Here is an 8,336-nt window from a genome sequence, read left to right on the forward strand (position 1 = left end):
TGGTCTAGCCATACAGTATTCTATTATCAACACCCAACATCAAATTATAGGAAGAGTTGCATCGCTGTGAATGAGTGTCTCTACAATATTAACATTACACTGCCAAATAAACGTGTTTACTTCATGCCTTTTGACCAAACACACAACTTCCTGCTTGAGGTTGTCATAAGTTACTAATGAATACAGTACCAACGAATGATCTGGAATGTGTCCGATCTCATGAGCTCGTGGAAGCAATCAGAGCTGCGAATGGTTGCCAGGTGTTATAGGTGTGAACTGTGGAGTGGCAAGGAGATGGAATTCCTGTACAGCAATGGTATCAGTCCACATATAGTGTATTGCAGATCAAATGTATAGGACAGGAGTCGGCAACCTACGGCTCCGGAGCCACATGCGGCTCTTTACGGGCTGCTTCTTGACGATATGTACGTATGTACAGTATGTACTCAGATGCATTGCGGCTCTTGAAATACTGAATTTTGTACCGAATTGGAAAGAAATGGCTCTTCTTGTTATTTTGGTTGCTGACCCCTGGTATAGGGTCTGTCTGTGGATTCAACTTATCTGTGCGGTTGAATGTTATGGGTTTTCTCCGGGCAATTGGATTTTTTTTCCACACGCCAAACACTCTTTATTGGAATTGGCCAAACATCCCAGTGCAGGACCCCTTATGAAAATTAGTCTTTGTGATCAAGTAATGAGAATCAGTGCGTTGCACAGGAAGCGTATCGTGTAATGTCACGTGACTAATGCTTGAGAAGGGCAAATCTGACCTCTGCTGAAGAGGCAGAGTAGGAATGTACTCGGGTGTAACTGGACACAGCGTGACACACGGGGTTGCGATTTGCATCAGACGTACAGACTCGTCTTGTCAGACTCATTCACTTCCGTGCCTGACAGTTTAAAGCTACGCGTTTGAAAGTACAGCATTTACCTTCAGGAAACTGTGAATTACGGCGGTGAACAACCCAATTACTTTTCGATTTAAAGCTTCCGTGACTGCAGGGATTCATATTCTTGGTTCTTTCGGTAAAGTCACGTAGAAGGGAAATAATAAAATAACAAAAATATATAAAACAATACAATTATCACGACGTTTCGACTGCAACACAAGCAATCATCATCAGTTGTGAAATCCACAGCAAGAAAATTTGATTTTTTTTCTTGCTGTGGATTTTTTCAAATTTTCTTGCTGTAGATTTCACACCTAATGACGATTGCTTGTGTTGCAGTCGAAACGTCGTGAGAATTTTATTGTTTTATATTTTACTTCATTATTTCACCTTCTACGTGACTTTACCGAAAGAACCAAGAATATGAACCCAATTACTATTACAGATTTAAACCTGGCATTTACACGCGATGTACCATTAAAGGTGGCAATGCCAATACTATAGGGTATGCGCATGGATGATTGTGTAATGTCAACTCTTCAAATTAATAATCTATTAGTCAACCAGGAGAAATCCCATTTGAGATTAATTCGCTTTCACACAACAGTTCTGGACAGTCTTGACATGTACACACCAAGCAAGTATAAAACATAATCTGCTGAAGCTGTGTATCATAAACCAACATCTTTGTTCCTTCACTCCTCCTGTAATCTTCACCATTCTCAACACACCCATCTCTAGACACTTTTGATCTCATCTATCGTTACCCCCCTACGTGTTCTTGAATTGTCATTTACCATCGCTTTAAACATCCACATTCTCAACGGACCCCACCTAAATGTATTTGATAGTGTATTCAAAGACACAGAACAAAAATAAGACAATGCGTGCAGTATGGGCTGTATGTAGTGAGGTTGTTCGGGGGTCTTGTAAAGCCACAATCACCAAATGCTAAGATAAAACGAGAGCAGTCAAAGTTGTTGCCCCAATAACAAAAAAATATATCCCTAGATTTGTACGTATCTGATCTCTGCTTTACACCGTGGCAACTGGGATGGCAACATCCAATCACAGGCAGAGGTCACACTTAACTATCCGAAGTTGTGGGCCCTTGTAGGCCAGAGAATTGCCCATCAAATACACTTTCACAAACAATATTTTTGATGATCTAGACATTACTTCCGAAAGAGAGATACATAGATGAAGAGAATATAAGACGATTACACACATCACCCCAACGAAATGGCTATTGTAGCCAATGCAAGCCCTTGTAAATGTGCAATGGTGGGCTAACGTTGGCGTGTGGTTGGACCCGTCGGAGCAACGTTGGCCCAACGTTCCATATTTCTAGATTTGAAGCTTTCGTGACTGCAAGGATTCATACTCTTAGGTTTTTTCGGTAAAGTCACGTAGGGAAAAATTTTTAAATTAATAAAAGTAAAATGAAACAAATTAAAAAATTCACGACGTTTCGCAAGCAACACAAGCCTCCGTCTTCAGGTGGAACCGTCACAGCCACGACAGCTGTATCAAGTAAATGAGAGATATACGGGGTAGTATTTATTGTGATCTCTCATTTACTTGAATGTCTGCACCATGGGACCTCCTCTGTCAGTACCAAAATATGATAATAGGTTTTTTCACTTTTTTCTGGCAACAAAACAGGCGTTAAGATGTTAAAACACCAAACTGAAACCTTTTACAGAGGACGCCTTTTGGCATCCTCTGGTCTAACACCGTTTGAGACGAGGCTCAAAAGAAAGCTGTCTCTGGTGTGGACCAATCAGTTTCAAGGACAATACATATATTATCAGAGTATGTTTTTTTTTTGCATTCTGACCACAAGTGTTGTGGTTAATGCAGACATGATTCCTTGTCAAAAGTTTCAGTTTGGTGTTTTAACATGTTTAATTGCCATAAAAAAGGGGAAAAACCTATTATCATGTTTTGAATGTGTATACTGTTCCTGAGGTTTATTGTAATGTTTCGAACATGTTAAGGTTTCGTTCATATTTCTGTGCTCATGTTTGTTTGTACATTTAGGCTGGATCAAACCTGATTTAGTAATTATCCGTACGTAAAGACGTGTTATTTTGCTCGCTTCCCACTGATGTGAGACGTTGTTCCTCTTGCTTTGTTTACAGAACTACTGTCATCAACAGTAATGTGGGGGACCAATATTGCGGATTCTATAATCCACGGGGGAAAAAAAATAATCAGAAAATCATGAATTTGCCAAATCACTGCTCTTATCCATGAAAACGTTGTGGAGAAAAGGAATAATTTGATTTGCCGTAGTTTACAATTTGTTTTGACCCAGGTTTCCCCTTGCAAAGATGGCTCTCGGTTCTCAACTGTTTCTCAACTGGATATAAATAAAGGTAACTTATGTTACAGCAGATAATTCGAATAATCGGTGTTGATATGGAGGAGACTGCATCGCAGGCCATGTAATCCGTGAAGTTTCTATAATTCGCAAGCAAAATGTCTTGCCAATGCGGTGTGCCCCTGTTTACAGTGGAGCACACAAGCACGTGAATAGTGCATTAAAAAAATCCGTAATAAATTCGCGAACCGCGAGGTTATGCGTTTTTTTATAAGATCCTAAAGCACAAGTCTGCCGTATAGGTCGACGTTAGAGAAATTTTTTTTTACAACTCATCCAAGTATAAAAATTGCTCAATAATTTTGTACATTAAAAAAATCAGGGGAGCACAACCATTCTGTGCAGGAGCAGAAAAAAAATTCCGAATTTAAAAATAAACAGGCCTCCACGTTTCTCTTCTACAGATCGCGGTTTGCACTCCACGATGGATTTTCTATTTGGTGCCGTGTGCCACGGACTGCGAGAGGAGTCGCAAACCGCCAAAAATAATCGAACAAACGCTTTATGTACATACCGTGCGAAGATGTTCAACATGCATTCATACTATAGTACAGAAACATGTTGCAGGTACATTTCGATACGGTCCAGAACTTTCTCTCACTTCACCGGCATCGTGTACACCCACCTGTACGGAAATTATTTTCGCTACCTGTCAGTTTGGCCCAGCATGTCTGGGCAAGTCACTTGACTGACTTAAAACTTTGAAAAGTGCCTCTCCAAATGTAGAGTACTGTAGCTGCAAGTCTTTTTCAAATGTTGGGACGTCGAGCTTGGGAAGTGATCTTTGCGAGTAAAGGTTTTCTCTTTGTGAATGACATCACAATTCACCTTTATGCCTGCTTTATTACAGGTGATTCACACCTTTCTTTTTCTCTCTCGCTCTCGACGCAGTCGCGTAGTTCCATATGTGATTTGAGTATCGCCAAAATTGCGGATAGCAAGTTCGTAAATTTACTGTAACTCCCACCACGTGCAGCAAAACGTCTGACATCGTGCCGAACAACACGTGGTATGACCCGGAAACACATTGGAAAATTATACTAAAAACGAAACAACATTTTTGTTTTTACCAGGTAAGGCCCACTGAGCTCTATAGCTCTTTTTCAGAAGCGACCTGGCCCTCAAAGAAGTGGCTTATCATGTGGAAATTTATGGCAGCCAAATAATCTAAACGCATGTTTCTAAATGTAGAGGGATACATTGGAGGACCCGGAGAAAAATCCACGCGACCAAATTGGAGAACACTCAAACTCCAAATGTACAGGCGTCAGGGTCGCGATCGAACCGACGACCTCCTGTATACCAGGCGAGGTAGTTCATATATCGCCACCGTGGTGCCCACGGCACAACAGCGTCAACCGGCGCAGTCGTAGAGTTTACATTTATTTATTTAGCGAATGCAAAGTCCCTAAGCCAAGCGGTTGCCTCTGGTCCTGCTGTGTTGAGGGTGACTAGAGGCCCTCCGCTGAGTTTGTGGATTGAGCAGACTTCGAGAATGTGGTGCATGGTTTGGTCCACCCCACAAGGCACATGCTTGCTCTCATGTCTAATCGGTGGAGGTTTTCGAGGCATGGGCAGTGACCGGTCCTGAACCTGTCGAGGGTGGACCACTCCTTCCTGGGTAGGTTGAAACCAGGGGGCTGTTGTGTGGGGGTAGTAACGAGGTACTAATTTGCCAGGTCCAGTGAAGTCGTGAGGGTGAGTCTTTCCAAATCGGCTTTCTTGGGGAGGCGTAATCTTTGGTGCGCTGAAATGAATGTAAAGCACTCATTTGTGAAAACTGGCAATTTGGCGAGTCTGGATATCCAGGCAGCTTGAACATGGAAATCCAACTTAGAGGATGCCCCTTGTGAAGCCGTTTTTAATGACAGGAGGGCAAACATTTAATCTGTTTCAGGGAAATACTGGAATCAACTCCTGATGTGGATGGGTGGCTTAGGAGCCAAAATGCCGAGATCGCACCATTGAGATCCGGGTTTTGAATCTGGCTTTCAGCCACCTGCTATTAAACTGGTATCCCAAGTGTCGTGGCTTGATGGTCCCGATGCTGATGATTGGTTTTGAACTTCATTTTTTGGTTTTGAACTTCATTTGATTAAAATCAATTAGATTAAAATCAAATGAAGTTCAAAACCAATGTAATAGATTTAATTGTTTCACTCTCATTGGGTCATCAGCATCGGGACCATCAAGCCACGACACTTTTGGTATGCAAAATATCAGTTTGACTGGTATGCGAAACGTGTTTCTCTCTCATAGGGCATGTGGAGAAGTGCACTCAGTGCGCGAGATAACAATGGTCGGTTGAGATTTCAGAAAAAGTTCTACTAATTCTCCCTTCTGTGGGCTTTTTGGTAATAAAACAAGAGTTTGCACCGTTCTGCAAGAGTTTTGAATAGATTATTCATCCAATGATGATAGCACAACATAAATAAAATTGGGCAAAACTAAAACAACGTGTAAAGTGCATCAATCAATGTCAATATGGTACAGTACATTACTTACAACAATGTAACTGCTTCTGCTTTTCAAGGGAGACCTGGGTTACAAATCAATTGGAGTGATCGTGTGAAATACTGTATGTCCAAAACAATCATCATACAGATTGGGATAACAGACAAACTCAAAGAGCAGGAAAATAAACCAAATAAATTACAGCCTAGAGTAGGCCACAACACTAGAACGGATGATGGCCAGTGGTCAGATTACTATTTAACTAATGTACTATTTTTATTTGACCAGGTAAAGCCCACTGAGATATATAGCTCTTTTTAGAACGCAACCTGGCCACAAATGATAGCTCAATAAAGTGGCTGATTACGTGGAAATGTATAGCTGCCAAATACTCTAAACGCACGTCACTTCTAAACGTGGAAAGAAAAACCGGAGGACCCGGAGGAAAATCTACGCGACCATGGGGAGAGCGAACATGCAAACTCCAAATATACAGCAGGGATCGAACCCACGAACCTCCTGCATACCAGGCAAGGGAATTAACATCTCGCCACCGCGGCACCCAGCAATGGAGTGGTAGCCAAATGAAAGAACGTAGGTGAGAGGACCTCCACAGGAGATACGGAGCAATGAAATCTGCTTGTGTGCAGGTTCTAGAGTGATTGTTGCTTCGAAGGATGGTGATACATTGACAACTGCTTGGGAAGGTCTTCATCCAGTAGGGGATAGATCATGGTCCAATGCTGACCATGATGAAATGGAACAAACTAAACAACACTAGATCAAATGACACATACTCCAGTTCCTACATTGGCTTCTCATTCGCCTGCGCGCCATCGTCTCTCTCTCTCTCTCATTGTCTTCACAATTCGTCATCAAGCACCTCCGATTAGCAGGGTTGGCGACGTACGGTGCGAAAGAAGTTCCACATACATCCTTCACCATTCTCCTCCTCACCTCTCCCGAGTTCACCTTCTCCCAACCATCTCTCTCTCTGCTTTCACCCACTAAGGCGATGAGCACCGTCCTCTGGACTGGACCTGAAAACTCAATTTCCCTGTACAGGAATACGGGGTAAACCGTATGGATTGACACGGTATGTGTCTGTCTCTCCACATATATATAAAACATTATTACACAAACCATATTCCACGCGGGCCGTCTGGGAATGCATCATAATAACCAGGATCTCAGTGGTGTCAGCCCCAAGTGCTCTGACCGCTGAGCCACGTGACCACATTTTGTACACAGTCACTAAATAAGTTATTCTTCGCAAGCTTCCAAAAAAATACCAAAAAAACCGTGGCACTGGCAAAATCTTGAGCGTATTACAATGTTTCTTTTCGGTTATAAGGAAGTTCTATTGGCAAATGTGGTGTCGATTTTTTTTAAAATATAGTATTGTAAGCCTTGTACCAAGCCATAATGGGTCAGGAATACAGCGATACTATTCTCATCAGCGTCCATTTACTAAATGTATTTTAAATATTGAGCAAACAATTTTGCTAACATTACTCACACGTTGTCTTATCCAACATACCAAGTGAAAGGTTACTTAGATAACCCAACAGTAACCTCTACAGGTCAGCCACACGCTGGACTTACCAAACGTACCTCACTGTACTCTCTAAAGAAAACGATTATTCTCAAAGTCTCGTATATACATTCCCTGGACAATACGGTATGTACTCACAATCATCGGTCGACGAGAAATCCTTTCCCCGAAAGTCATTTCTGCCACGTTTCACGAATCCCAAGCGCGTATTTGTCACTAACAAAACCCTCCACCCCCCTATACCATCAACGCGCTCTCGGTAGAGTCACAAGAGAAGACCCGAATGATCTTCAGGGCTATACCCGACCCTCACACACGCACGCACGCACTCACACAAAGAGCCAGTTTCAGGGAAGTTGGCAGGCAGGCAGCAGACCAGCCCCAAACCTCCCCCACCCCCTGACTCACCTGACCAGTTTCTCACTCCTCCCTCTCTCTGCAAAATAGCCCCAACATGCCAACAGTCACATGAAGAGACTCCGACTTCCCTTAGGGGCTAATCATACATGTCTTATTTTTTTGACATTATCGGATCGCAATATACTTTGGATGCATACAGTAATGCCTTATTGTGACTCAATTTCATGCTCACAGTCAGACAGCCCATGCAAGGTGTCGTGAGTGGGGTTTTCATTAATCGACGCGTTTGGTAGTTTTTTTATGTCTCCAATTGTGGGCAGTGTGCATTGTCTTGCATTCCTCGACACGCCTGCAGATTTGATGTTGTTGGTTGTAAATGGACAAATAACTAAATGTCATTTGATCAAGCTTAAAATAAGAATAATGATTACTGGTTTACCCAGGGTGGCCTCGTTGAATCCGAAGACTTATTTCAGGAGGGTCCTGCCGAGTTTTCGCAGTTAGGGGGCGATGTTGCTTTTGTGCAATCTCAAATGAGTTATTCACAGGGTATTTTTCGGCATTTTTCAACAAAGGTTATAATCCAATTGAGAAATTCAAACTCTTTTCAAGACAAAAACAGTGCTGCCGGGTTACTTTAGAATGCGAGTTAATTTTCAAATGAAACTGTTACATAAGCCGATCTTTT

The 8,336-nt window shown here is 42.2% G+C and overlaps 1 protein-coding gene across 3 annotated transcripts in view; it reads right to left on the reverse strand.

The window, feature by feature from the left end:
* Positions 1 to 7,625, reverse strand: part of LOC133352384 (rho guanine nucleotide exchange factor 19-like) — a 40,642-nt gene extending 33,017 nt beyond the window's left edge. For all 3 annotated transcript variants that reach the window (XM_061567995.1, XM_061567993.1, XM_061567992.1), the window contains exon 1: positions 7,427 to 7,625. The gene's annotated coding sequence lies outside the window, so the exon portion shown is untranslated. The remainder of the gene's footprint in view (positions 1 to 7,426) is intronic.
* Positions 7,626 to 8,336: the final 711 nt, after the last annotated feature.

This window comes from Lethenteron reissneri, chromosome 40, assembly GCF_015708825.2.
Source record: "Lethenteron reissneri isolate LAM-NWPU_2019-01 chromosome 40, ASM1570882v1, whole genome shotgun sequence".
NCBI lineage: Eukaryota > Metazoa > Chordata > Hyperoartia > Petromyzontiformes > Petromyzontidae > Lethenteron > Lethenteron reissneri.